We start from the raw sequence: 13901 nt of genomic DNA, 5'->3' as shown, positions 1-13901 counted from the left end.
TATGCTTTAAAAACACTTTCTTTTGCTGACTACAGCAAAGCCCTTATCTTCCTACTGTGGGAACAGAAATCTCTAGTATGTGAGTGCTGCAGATCCTGCTCAGACCAATATTCAGTTTTGTTCTTAATTTATGATGGTTTTGGCTTTCTGTGAGGAAGTGAAATGGGTTGTGGCTCTTTGGGAAGTGGCAGGAGATGTCTGGGAGTGGTGACTCCAGCCCTGGTGCAAACAGACCTCAGTGTTCGTGCACTGACCCTGTGTGGAGAGCATAGCAGCAAGGATCTGGCCCATCTTCCTTGGGAGCTGCTGCCTGATCATCATCACAGAGATGCTGACCCAGCACGGCATACGTGGAGTCCCCCAGCCTTTTGTGACATCTTGACTTTTTCTCCCTCCTTGTTTGAAAATGAAAAGATAGACGCGTTTTCAGGTTTGTTTTTGAGTCATCTGGCTCCTGCTGTGAGATTTTGTGGAAACGCTGTCGCTGTTCTTTAGTTACCCATAAATGGTTGTGCCTAGAATGTATCCTGGGAGAACACCTGCTTCTATTATTGCTTAATGCTTGATTATCTTTTCTTGTGCTGCATTTCCACAGCAGCTACCTCTGTCGAATTTTGGTCTGGGAGTCTGTGACTGAGGTTCCACAGTTTGAGAATAATGAAAAAAAGAACCCAAGAAATAAGAATTCTAAGCCTTTTAGTACAACTGCTTTTATGCTATTTGGTAAATGCTTAGGAGCCTGCTCAATCAGGCCTGGGGGAAAACCTGCCTGACTTGCAGTTAATTTTCACTGAGTGTAATCACACCTTCAAGGTGCAATTGCCCTTGACGGCCAGAGAAAGTTTTCCCTGAGTAAGAAGTCTGAGAAATGGTGCTTAGGTTTGTGTAGGCTTCTGAGCATCTTTCAGGTTTGGGTTAGTTTCTGGGGGGTTTCCCCTCCTAGTTTGCTTTGCCTGGAGCCTTGGCAGGTTCCCAGCACTGACCTGCTGGGAAGGAGTGGAGAAGCAGTGCTCTGTAATTCAGCAGAGGTTGGGTAGTTTTGTGAAGGTTAGAGCTCTTAGCAGTTGGTATTGTGCACCATCACAGATTCAACAAGCTCCCCAGTATGCCTTGATACCCAGGTTCTTCCTCCTCTTCAGTTACCACCTAATTTTTGCTATTGTAATTTTGTGAGATTTTCCAGAGTTTGGTTTCATGTGTAGCAAAATCTTCTGGTTGGGTTGTGCCCCTGGATCTAAAATCTAAATCGTGTTGTTCTTCAGATAGCTGTCATGTGGGATCTCTGGTGTTTCCTCTGTTTTCATGGAAGCTTGAAAACTCTTCAACTCTACCATCTTTTGTGGAAGAAGCAGTTTTGTTCAGGTTTTAACTGGTATTGTTTTCAGCTCTTTTCCTCTGTTGTGCCTGGTGAGAGGCTGGTGCTTGAGGCTGAGTGTGTTTTTCATCCCCGTGCCCTTGTGCAGGCTCACACAGTGCTGTGTTGGTAGCAGGAGGTGCGTGCTCTCAGGAGGTCATACCCCTCCTTTGCTGGAAACAAGCTCATCCATCCATTTGTGGGTGAAAATTGCACTGGTCTTGGACATTTTGGCGGGAGTGACAACATGACAGTGACAGTCTCTGCGGCCAGCCTGGCAAATGAAAACGGAGAAGCAAGAGACACCACCACCCAGACTGAAAAGGTTTTTATTTTAAAAAGCTTGAGGTGGTTGCACAGAACTTCAGCCAAGCTGGCAACCTGTTGGGTGGTCCAGGATAACTTGTTGCTTTATCAAGTGAAGGAGAATGGCAAAGAGGTCTTAGGTTGTTCTTTATATTGATGAATTGGGGTTCCTTTTATTACCTTCTTTTGTGGTAAGGTTATTTATCTTTAATGATTCTAATACCAGTCTTGCCCTCAAGATGCTCCTGAGGCATTTGAGTTTGTGTGCCCACAGCCATGGCAGCTGGATGCCAGTGAGGCTCTGAGAGCCTCCTTCAGTCCTCCAGTAAAGGCCCAGTGCCAGCTGGCACAACCCAGGAATTAGTGGGCTCATCCATTAGGCTTTTCTCTGATTAACCAGCAGCCACTCTGCAGGAACAGCTTCCCAATCACACTCCCCTCTGCAGCAGGCAGGGATTTCTTCCTTGGTTTCTTTGCAGCTCATGAGCTGAACCAGCATCACACCTGCCTGCCCTGCCATTCATCTGCCAGCACTGTTGTGCCAGAGCAGCTGTGCAGCAGCAGCTGCTGTCTGTCTGTCTGTCTGTCTGGGGAGAGGACAGATTGCTGCTGCAGAGACTCAGGAAGCAATTGGATCGAAAACATCATTTGCTCTTTAGGCACAGTGAGGTCCAAGTGGATCTCCTTCCCCCACCAAAGGAACTGGGTGGAGGGAGAGGGGGGTTGGATGAAATAGGATGATAGGAGGGAAGTAAAGAGAGGAAAGAGCTGAGCTGCATCCTCGCCATCTGTCTGCTTGGAGTGGTGCAGCTGCTCTGCCACTGACAGGTGCTGTCTCTCCACTCAGTGCAGACAGCCAAATGGTTTGTATCGAGAACAGCTACAATGTTAATGCTACTAAATAGCCAGGTCACAAAATGTACCCCGAGGCAAAGCCTCTAGCTGCTTCAAAACCTTCAGAATCCTCTCCCTCTCATTCACACTTCTCTTCAGAAACTTGCACCATTTGGGAGCCAAACGTTTGATCCAGAAAAAGCAAGCATTATTTCTCTGGATCAAATCCTGTGTCTTTGCAGCACAATCAGTTTTGGAACATAGATAGGTTATCTAGAAACAAAGAGGAATGGCCAGTTGGAGTTACAGTGGTACTACTACTGTGCTTAAAATTAGTTAAGGATGTATTTAAAGCTTCATTAGCTCAGGGTCTGTCTGCTACCCAGGGCTGCACAGTTTCTGACAGTCCAGGGATCTGTGGAAGATGCTCTCCTTTTAATTGTGAAGAAAATGCTCTTTGCATCAAGTGCTGTGGAAAACAGGCAAGCATGAACTGCAATGTAACAGACACAAAACTAAACCAAAATTCCAAAAGTATAGTGTGCTCTTGTGAATGGCTGTAAATACCTTTGGTGAAATATCAGCTGGGCACTCAAGAGGTTTCTGAGGGATTCCCCCAGGGCAAGCAATGTAGGGTTTACTTTTCCTCTCCCAGAGCACAGGCTCTTTGAGGTGGTCTCATGACAGCCTGGGTCCTGATCCTGTACTGTTGGCATCCATTGAAGAATACGTTGTGTACCCAACCTAAAGAAAATAGAATCCAGCACAGCACAATTGTGGATACTCCTCTCCTGGAGTTATCAATGATGATAAAGATTTTCCAGAGATGAGTCATTGGCAAGTGTCCCTTGCTGAGCCTGAAGGACCATTCAGGCAGTTGTTAAGCCCTGAGAATCGTTCTGTAACTGAGTCATTACAGAAAATCTGAATATGGTTTAGGGGCCCAAGGTGTCTCTCAGAACTGTTCAGAGAGGTCATGATGGGATGGCAGTCTTTGCATCACATATATTTGCAGTGTGGAACTATAAATTAGTGACAGCAGATAAATTAGTGATAACAAAAAGATAGCTGAGTTGAGTCCAAGTGCTTTTGGTGATAGCCCTGTAACTGCTGCTACTTCTATTCAGCTCTTCTTTTTTTTGTTAGTTTATTTCCCACAAAGCCATTCCCTCCATGCTGCCGCCAGCACAGCAAGTCCTGACCTTGGTGCACAGCTCATCCAGCCTCTGGCTGCTTTCAGTTTTGGAGAATCAATGGAGCCATGACCTTGCCAACCTCTGCACAAGCCCAAGGCCTGTACTCACACCACCTCAGACTCTGTGAGTAAAAGGTAAGGGACCTGCTCTGTCTCCTCCCACAGGAACTTGTTCTCAGATGTCCAGCATATCAGCCTCACTGGAGAGGGGGCACAGGCTTCTTTTAGATCCTTTTCTTCTGCTATTCTCAAGGGGTTCAGGCAGGAGCGTGTGCTCTGAGAATGGCAGCAGATGCAGGCTGTGTTCTCATATTTCTGGGTTTCCTGGGGAAGCTTTTGACTAAGCAGCTGCCATCTCATGCAGAGTCAGAATGTGAGTCTCACAATGTGGTAGAAATGTCAGAGGAAATATGAGAAGTTGCTGCCCCCAGCTATTTGCTGCCTTTCTTCAAAATCTGCAAGGCTGCTGGAGCAGAAAGTTATCCTGCTATTGCATCTGGCAGCTTCAGCAAAGCTTCACCTCCTGGGCAGCAGAGCTGATACCACTGGATAGGAACAGTAAAACACAGCCCCATGACCATCCTTGCTTTGGTGGGCCAGGAGGCATAGTAGTGTGGCATCATTTCTTAAATTTCTCTTTGCAGACTTGAGAGCAATCTCTAATGAGCTTAGGATGAACTGCCTGCTTCATATTCTTATTCCAGTTTTTTCCTGTTTCCATCACACTATTAAATGCAAGTGACAATTATTTCTGTTTTCAGGATTCATGATGCTAGAGTGCTGTCCATGTAAGGATTCAACTCTTTTTATTTTTCCTTTTTTTTTAAGTTTCCCTGTAGTCACAGTGGCCATGGGAATTGAGAATTAAAATGTTTGCCATTGCTTTTGCCCAATCCCTGCCATCCACTCAGAGTTTTTGTTTGTCGGTGGGCTCTTGTGAGCATCTCTTGTAAAATTCCTCTGCATTTCTCCATATGCCTGTACCTGGTGCCGTTGCTTGGCACCGTCTGTGATCCCCACCATGGAAACGGAGCCATGCGAGAGGTGAATTCCTGGTTTCTGGTGTGCCAGGAGCCTCATGGTGTTGGAGCATGTTCAGCCAAGTCTACACAAGTGTGAAAAGAGACAGATAAAGTTGTCAAGGGGGTTTGTGAGTTGTGACCCAATAATTCCCTTTTTGCCATGCACTCTGTACATTCCTGCTGCACTGGAAGTCAGTCCTGGCTCTGCTCTGCTGTCAGTGCTTCTGTGCCCCTCTCCTCATGCTCCTCCAAAGCTCGCTTGCTGCTGGCCGTGCCACGAGCAGGGGCTTGAGTGAGAAGGGTAAGATCTGTTTCTCCAAGGGGCTGTGAGTCCAGCTTGCCCAGGACCCATCCCTGTCCTAATCTCCTTAGAGGGTTGCTGGTGTTCCTAATAGGAAGCTGCTGTTCCTGAAGGTGCTTTCCACATGGGCTCTGACACCTCAGCAGACGGGCTGAGCACTGGGCCCAGGGTAAGGATGGCTCTGAGCAGGACATTGTTTATAAATAGGAGCACCAATTGACATGTTCCCATTTTCTATTCCCACCTCCCACAGTTCCTGGGAATAAGGAAGGAAGCCAGTAAGATATGTTGATGTTGGCATTTGGCATTTCAGTCAAAAGCAAAGGAAGATGAAGTGGAATGCTTTTTATGCCTTTTTTTTTGTGGTGGGCAGAGAAGTGTTGCTGCAGAGGTAATGCCAGGCTGCTGCCTGGATTTATTCAGTTTTCAGATTCAGGGGAAAACAGTTGACAGTTTTTGTCTCTGAGATTCCTGCAGTGACTGAGCCAGGAAAGGAGATCCAGAGCATTCTCAACTGAAATTCTTACAAAATGACCTCGTTTACACTCACTGCATCCTCCAGCATGAAAACCCTTTAAATGCTACTTCAAAAATTCATGACTTCAAGTGCTTTAATGGAAGCAAAGGAAAGGCCTTTCTGTTTTGTCCTGAAAGAGCTCATGGAGGGTTCAAAGGGAACTTTTAGTGCCTGGTTATGCTGTGCCCACCCGTCCAAGAGCCCTTTTCCTTGAGTTAAGCTGAAGCTTTAATGTTTTATTGAAATCACTGTGGGATGTTGACTTTAATGTGAGACTTACAAATGGGCAGCCTGTAAACCAAGGCACTAATACATCAAAGGTGAATTTAACTTCGAATTATGCACACTATGAATAGGATTTTCTAGTCTTTTCCTGCTGAAATTGTTCAATATTTTTCTATGATTTTCATGAAGGCAGAGCTAAGACAGTGCAGAATGAGAGATTCTAAATGTGAATTCCTGGAGCTGTGATGTGAAGAGAGCTTCTAAGTAGTAGCCCTGAGTATTGAAAAAGTCATAATCTGAGATAAGATGGGGGATATATTGATGCTTTTAGACCGTGTTAATCCTGTAATTAGCCCCTTAAATTTTCAATTTTGTTTTTAGTACATTCTAGCTCTCTCTTTGTCTCCAGAGTTAAATTTGACACTTTCTAATCCAGAGCTTTCTAGAACTTTTTCATCTGGCTTATTTTAAGAGTAGCACAAAGGATTTCCAGGAGAATTATTTCCTTTAGGTTTTGATCTTCATTAGTTTATGTCCTCGGAGATATAAAAGCAGACTCGGTGTAACTAATGCAAAAGAAAAGAAAGTCAGAACATGTGCAACAGAATAGGCTGCCAGGAGTAACATTTTGGTTTTGAGCAAATTCACCAACAGCATCACTAACCACACTGCACCTTGTCCTCCTCTGCCTCACATGTGGAATTTACCTGGAAATTGTACTGCCCCGTGGCTCAGAGCAGTTTGGGATGAGTTTGGATTTTGTGGCAGCTTTTTAGGGAGTCCTCTGGAGTCCTGTTTGTTTCCATGCTGGTCAGGAGGTCTCTAAAGCTACAGCCTGAAGGTCTGGGTCATTAACAGGGATTCTCCTGAGAGCCTCGTGTGTCTGCTGTCCCTGGGGTGCGGTGGAGGGCTAGGCCAGCAGTGTGTGCCTGAGAAAACTGCCATGCAATTCTGAAATCCTGCTGCTGGGAAATGCTTGGTTTAAGGGATGGTATCAATACTTGATGACAGGTCAATGAAATCTTCATTTGCTTTATCCGCCCAAGAATTCACTGATTGCTCAGCTGGAGAAAGGAATATTTAATTGCAGTCTCCCGGAACTTCTGTGCAACAGCATCATGAGTTGGGTTTTTCTAGGCGTTCTCTTTTTCTCCTGGACCTATAAGTATTTTAGATATACTGAATGTTAGATAAAGGCAAGATAAATGTATTTCAACAAGTTTAAAAAAAAAAAAATTGTACTTCATGCTTGTGTTGATGGAATAGCTGGGCTTTAATCATCCAAGTTAAGTCAGTTCAGAATTTTATTCTGAAATGACCCCCTTAAATCCTAAAGAGTAGCACTATGATGTAGGTTTATTATCCTGGCTGATCAAATTATCATTGATTAGAGGCAAAATGGAGGATTTTTTTTAAAATCTGCTAGCATAGAAATGTCAAAGCAGGTTCTCCAAGCAAAACACTATTTTCATACCCATAAGCACTTCATTTTTTGAGAGCAAATTAGCTATTATTGTGCTCTCTGTTGATAGTATCTGTCTGAAGTCAGGAGGTGTTCTCCCAATTGATTGGGGCGATTTAAAGGGCACAGACACCAATGGAAGGAGTGGTCTCATTTTACTGTGAGTTTTAAGGCAGCACAAAAGTAAAATGATGCATCTAATAAAACTACATGCTTGGCTTTAGCAGCAAGCAAAAGTAAGAAAGGTGATGCACCTAATCAGTGCTGTTCAAGAGAAGGATTAGTGATTGAGAGAGATAGATACATCACCAATTGCCTAAATACTCCAGCAGCATGCAGAGCCCACAGTCCCTGGGGAGCCCTTCCTGGCAATTGGGGAAATCCTACCCAGTCCTTCCTCCCACAGGAGAGGTCTCCAAACTCACCCCAAAGTGGGCCCAGCGTTTATAGGCACAAACCAGCACGTCCAAGTGGCTGGATTGTATTTTATCACAGAAACTCCTGGAGCTGATGGCACACTTCACAACACAGGGACCAGGGCTCAGCCAGGGCCCCGCCTTGGCTGGGAGGGTTCCCCATGAAATACCCCATAAAATACCCTACAGCCAAGTCTGTGCTCCTTTCAGTTGGGAAAGATCCTTGAAATGCTGTGTTTCTTGCAGATAACTGCACAGGGTTACGTGCAAGTCTCTAAAGCAGTCGGTTTGGTGTTAAGCAGAGAGCTCCAGCATCTCAGTCATGGATTTTTAGCTAAATAATACTGATGGTGTCAGCCACGTATTGCCCAGGGTGCATCTTGTAAGGCAGCTCTGGCCGAGGCCTGCTGCTCATCCTCAGCCTCAGCACATCCGTGGGATTCCTGATGCAATTAGGGCAGCTTTCCATGCACTCCTGCAGGCTCCAGCTGTGTCCACAGCACTTGCTGCTGCTCCGGGTGACCATGTTTGTACCTTGTGGTTCGGTTTTGTTGTTATCTCCTGCGTGCTGCATTTTGTTGCTGCGTTATCTCTGATGCATTTTGTTGCTGCGTTATCTCCTGATGCATTTTGTTGCTGCATTATCTCTGATGCATTTTGTTGCTGCATTATCTCTGATGCATTTTGTTGCTGCATTATCTCTGATGCATTTTGTTGCTGCGTTATCTCGTGGTTGCTGTCCCGACCTTGGCCCAGGGGCTCAGGAGAGCAGTGCAAGGCTCTGCAGCCTCCGAGCTGCGAGTGATGTCTGCAGCTCTGCTGAGCTGCTGTGTGTGTGCTCCTCAATGCTTTGCAGGCAAAATGCACTGGCTTTGCCCAATGCTCTAAGTTCACCTGAAATAAGTGGTAACAGAGTAAAGCTGATATCCATGGAGCAGACAAAGGGGGAATAGAAGGGGGCTGTTTTGTTCTCTGAAGTGCAGCGAAGATTAACTGTAAAATACATACTTTTAAACACATGCAGTCACATCCTTGCAAAGTGAGTGTGAAATGTTACAAAACAAAAGCAAGAGTGATTTATACCCAGGATGAACTAAGCCAAAAAGGACACATATGTATTTTTAGTTAAATTTAGCGGTTTAGTGTTAGAGTTGGTTCTAAAAACTGCCTAGTGCAAGGCACGAAGAGCTGTACTCAGAATGTGGATGCCTGTGAATACCACTGTGTATCTGTGTGCATGCTATATGTGTGTATGTGCATGTGTGTGTGTGTATATATATGTATGTATGTGTGTATATACACACACATATATATTACTTTCCTAATAGTGTTCTATATTTATTGGCCAGTTATTTGAAAAAATAATATCTTAATGATGAAGATGTTTATGTTGGGGTTAGAAGTCCCATAATTCTTAATTCTGTGCTTCAGCTCTTTATCCACTCTGGGTTTGTTAACTGTGTTTATAGTCACCACAGAGGGGCACTTCACGACCAGCCCAGGGCAGGCAGTGATACTGTGCCCATCATTTGAAGCCCTAAAGAAAGAATCCCCAGTGTTTCTAAATTATTCATTTAAGGCTTTCTTGGGCCTTCCAGGACCTCTGCTCTCCAGAGCTACTCACAGTAGATCATGCAGCATATTTCAAACCCTCTTCTGTCACCTCCTCAATGTTGGGACACAGAACTGCTTGCACCGTCTCGTGCCTTCTTTAGAGGTAAGTGTAGCTTTTGGTGATGGTGCCAATGAATTCCTCCCCATGAGGAAAATAAAACAGAAAAGGGAAAAGTGCAAGAAGAAATATTTGAGTCAGCAATGAGGTGGAACAGCACTGATTATTGTGCTTATTTTACTTCTGTTTGTGTCATTATGGGTTTATTAGTGCACTCTTGAAACATACTCTAGAATAGCAATATTTACAATGCTGATTTTTTGTTCATCTTCTGTTGCAGAGGTGACTTTTTTGCAAGGACCTGACTTTTTCCAAGCAGTTTGAATTGCCTGTCAAGAATTTTCATGTTGACTCTCGGAAACCTGCTTCAGAGTCTTCCCTGTTTACTATTCAGTCCTGTTTTCTTCTTCCTTTAGCAGGTAAGCATATATTTCTGCAATACTAATTCCAACTGGAAAATGTTTCCAAATTCAGACACCTGAACAGTTCATTTTGTTGGACTCTGTAGGGTTAACATCTCTCCTCCAAAGTTTCTGCCACAGGAAAATACCTGAATAACAGTGCAGTGCTTTGGAGTCTTTAGCATCAGTGCCTGTCAGTCTGCATCCCCCCAGCTTTAATGCAACTCAGAAAATGCTGTGCATGAACTTTCAGCTGGGAATCTATTTAGAGCTGAATCAGGATTGTGAGCAAGCAGTACAGAAAATTGCTTGAATTGTTGCTGCCTGAGAGGAGCCTCTAAATAACTTTGTGTTCTTGAGGAAAAGAGCCCTGAGGAGGAGAGGCAGAGTGGGTGATGGAAGGGCTGGGGTGTCACCCCACAGTGCCCTCGAGCTGAACGGGAGCATTCAGCCTCTGTTCACCAGGATCAGTCAGTGCTGCAGAAACACATTTAGCTGCCCTGGCTGGCCATATGTGATCGAGATATAGATATATATGTGTATATATATATATATATATATATAGGTGTGGCAGAAGGGACACGGAGCAGCTGAGCTGTAGGAGTGTCTTACACAGCTGCAGCCTTCCTGCAGGGGGGTCTGGCCAGACCCTTAACATTCATTGTTAGAATTGGATTTGTGTTTGAGATTCAAGGTTTTTAGGAAGAAATAGATTTTTAATGATTTCTCGAAATCGCTTTTGTTAAATGCTGGTTGTCAAAGGAGAGTGTGTATGGTGGTGTGCAAGTGCATTTATGTGAAAAGAAAGTAAATGTGCTTTCTCTGTCTTTGATGTTGTTCTGTTTTCCTGTTAATATTATCATTACATGTAAGAAGTCTTGTTTTTTTTGAAACAACTTAGAAATTTTCCCAGAAAATAGTTGTCAGTTTCCTCCTGCAAAAGGATTTTCTTTTGGAATGTATAGTGATTTATTTACCTCATCACTAAACTGCAGAATCTAACCTCTGCCGTGGCTTTGGCTTGTTTTCCTTTGTTTTTTTAAGGAATGAGGTCTTTTCTAAAAGGTTGGCTCTGGAAAATTTTTATTTTGATCTCCTTGGTAGTAATGCATGCTTTCTTCCCAGTCTGTATGGGGTGGGAATGGTGGGAATTCCTGCTCGGTGCTATTTTATTGCAGTGGTAGCTGCACTTTGCTACAGTGTCACTTGGTCTCATCCCTATAAACTGCAGCTTGCCAGAGCCTTGCATGGCTTCTATCATAGCCACAGTGCCAGGGTGGAAGGGACCTTGAGGGTCCTCTTGTTCCAATGCCCCTGCCATGGGCAGGAGCACCTTGCACCAGAGCAGGAGGCTCCAAGCCGTGTCCAGCCTGGCCTTGGACAGCTCCAGGGGTGTGTGCAGGGCTGAAACCTACAGCAGAACTTATCTTGTCCTGTACATTGGGCACAGATGTTTCAAACTGAGGGCAAAGTGAGCCCACTCCTTTTGAATTGTGCTGCACTTCTTGTCCCTTAGGATGTCGAGGGTGCTGTTCAGGTACTGCCACTCTGGATTCCTGACATGTGAGTTAAGGGTGTCAGTGGCAGAGAGGGGATATTGTACCATGGGAACTTGACAGTCCCAGTTCATGAGGAGTATGGGCATTTTCTCTTCATAATGATTCATCTGGAAAAGGTGAGGGGAAAATGACTCAGGCAGGAAATCCCTGCTATCTCTGCCTGCATTATTTCAAGCATACCCAGAAAATTTATGTTTCTGAACTTTACAACCCTCCCTAAAACAAATGCCCACATCTGCTTTTAGCTAAATTAACAGTCTACCAACTAATCTGCTACCAAACATGTGTTCTGTCAGCTGCAACTCCAAATACTCCTAGGAAGATTCAGCCACTGCCAGCAGAGCTAAAAGCTGCTTTCATGCCTCACTGGAATGTTTTAAACATTCACTGTGTACAACTGGTCTTTGGTTTGTTCATTGTTAAACTTTTTATTCTTGGTATTCTAAATAGCTCAGGATAAGCAGAGATACGTGTAAGCTCTCTGTTCTCAGTGCAGCATTTGCAAACTATCCTGTTATAAACTGTTTCTGATTGCCATGGAATCTGTAACCTCGCTGTGATGGACAGTCAGCTCAGAGCTCCCACCATGTGAGGAGATATTATCCAACACTGTACCTTGAGCAACTTACCAGCACCCTGACAGAGAGTTTGCTGGCTGGAAATAGCAACATCTTACAAAAAATCACTGCCTCCCCACTGCAAACTTGGGTTTTTTCTTTGCAAAAATGCATTACTTGGCTGGCAATATAGTAAACTTTAAGCGATGTTTGCAGTTGTATTCAACTTTTATATTCCAACATATTTTTATAGTCATAAGTATTACTTGCTGTTCATTGTGGAATGCTGTAATCTAAAGATTTTAGGAATATGGCTGTAACAGGGGCCATAGAAAACAGGTATTGAAGGCTTCAGGCCCCATTAGTTTACATCTGCAGGCCACAGCCTTTGTCAGTGTTTGTACTTAGGTTTGTACATTACTTTCTGCACGTGTCCTCTGTTATTTCATGGAAATGTCACAGTTTCGAATCCAGCACATGCAGAAGCCTTGGCATGTCAGGGCCAGTCAGAAATGGCAAAGTGACACATTTGCTGTCCTCGTGAGGAGACAGAAGTCACTAGGAGAGTGCTGAGATAATAAAGGAGGTTAGAAGGGTTTACTGTGTCACAGCAAAGGAGCACTCATTTTTACAGTAATCAGTATTATGGGAAAATCCTGGCAAAATTGTCTTTGTTTGTTCCCTTTTTCGCCTCCTCCAAATACAAAGAAGAGAATCTGGCAGTATTTTCATTTATTGTTCAATTTTTGTTCACTGCTGGAGGGTGTAGCTGTAAGCTGAAGTCTCCCTAAAATTTCATTTGATTTCCTAGCCAGGAGATGTTCTTAGCCAGTCTTTCTGTTGAGGCTGTTTCATGAAAGCCTTTGTCCTTTTCCTCTCAGTCTCTCAATGCCTTTGCTCAGCAGCATATTCTCCTAGAAATACTAATTTACTACCTCCCAACTTGAAATACCAGCTGAGCTTGTACCGGTGATAGCTCTCAAAGATTTCTTCATCCAGGGTCAGAGCATGTAATTGAGGAAATTAAACATTCATTCATTGGATGCCAGATTATTTGTACTTGTATTATGCTCAATCTGGCAAAAAAATCCTGGGGATGACATTCATGTCATCCAATTGTAGGTGTTTACAGCTTGGAATGCCATATCCATATCTGAACTGCTCACATTATAACCCAGTGTGGCTTTCCTGACCAGGCTGAAATGTTCTTTAAAGGATGCACTGCCCCCTGAATGTGCCCAGTTTTCTCCAGCAGTTACAGAATGAGATCTGAATTTTCCTATACTAGAATTTTCTAGCAGCTAGAGCTGAATGAGCTAAAAAAAGGTGGAAGACCAAACTGGAATGACAGAACTTTATCTGAAGAGTGTCTTAAATGCACCTTCCAGTTCTGACTTGCCAGGCCACTACTGTGCTGTTGCCATGGTCATGAGCATCTTGTCTCTCTTCACAGCTCTTATGGAGAATTTAATCAAAAGGAAGAAAGTCATTCAAATGCTGTTTCCAGTTTTCATCCTTTTACTTATTTGCCATCTACGAATACAGGCAGTAGTAAAGTGTAGGTACAAGCAAAATATTCTATCTATAGATCTACCTGTTACTACTATGTGAAACAATTCTACCATATAACTGCTTAAGTCTTACTTTTATTACATTGAATTTTGCAGTAAGTAAAGGTAAAAGTAGTACCTTTCATCCCTCTTCCATTTTCTCCAGGAGGACAGGTCATGTCACTGAGGTTTGAATAATATTCCAAAAGTTAAATTATGAGGATTACATTCCACCTATTTGATAACTCGGATGTTGATGCCATGTTGTGTCCGATTGAAGACTGACACTGGCAGTGACAGTGAAGAGTTCTTCCAAATCTTGCTGTGGAGTGTAAAACATTCCATCACTCTGCCCTTGGAGATAAATTATTTGCCAGAGCATCCTGAGAAAACACTCAGAATGTGATACATACTGAGAGAGGTCATGGTGCTGGGCTGGCTGACCTGGTGAAATGAAGATTTAGAGGTGCAAGTGTAAAATAATTTGTGCAATTAAGGCTTTTTATACTCTGGCTGCTTCCACTGCCCAA

At 43.8% G+C, this 13901-nt stretch overlaps 1 protein-coding gene across 11 annotated transcripts in view; it reads left to right on the top strand.

Moving 5' to 3' along the window:
• PRR5 (proline rich 5) overlaps positions 1-13901 on the top strand; it is a 65301-nt gene that overhangs the window by 14651 nt on the left and 36749 nt on the right. For 5 of the 11 annotated variants that reach the window (XM_066550609.1, XM_066550606.1, XM_066550608.1 and 2 more), the window contains 3 exons: positions 3641-3824; positions 9231-9349; positions 9585-9723. The gene's annotated coding sequence lies outside the window, so the exon portion shown is untranslated. Of the gene's footprint in view, positions 1-3640; positions 3825-4450; positions 4478-9230; positions 9350-9584; positions 9724-13901 lie in introns of all 11 variants that reach the window. The other 6 variants (XM_066550612.1, XM_066550613.1, XM_066550614.1 and 3 more) reach the window with 4 other exon arrangements.

This window comes from Molothrus aeneus, chromosome 5 (assembly GCF_037042795.1).
Source record: "Molothrus aeneus isolate 106 chromosome 5, BPBGC_Maene_1.0, whole genome shotgun sequence".
Classification (NCBI taxonomy): domain Eukaryota; kingdom Metazoa; phylum Chordata; class Aves; order Passeriformes; family Icteridae; genus Molothrus; species Molothrus aeneus.
Note: the sequence above shows the minus strand (reverse complement) of the source record. Positions and strands in the feature narration are given on the sequence as shown.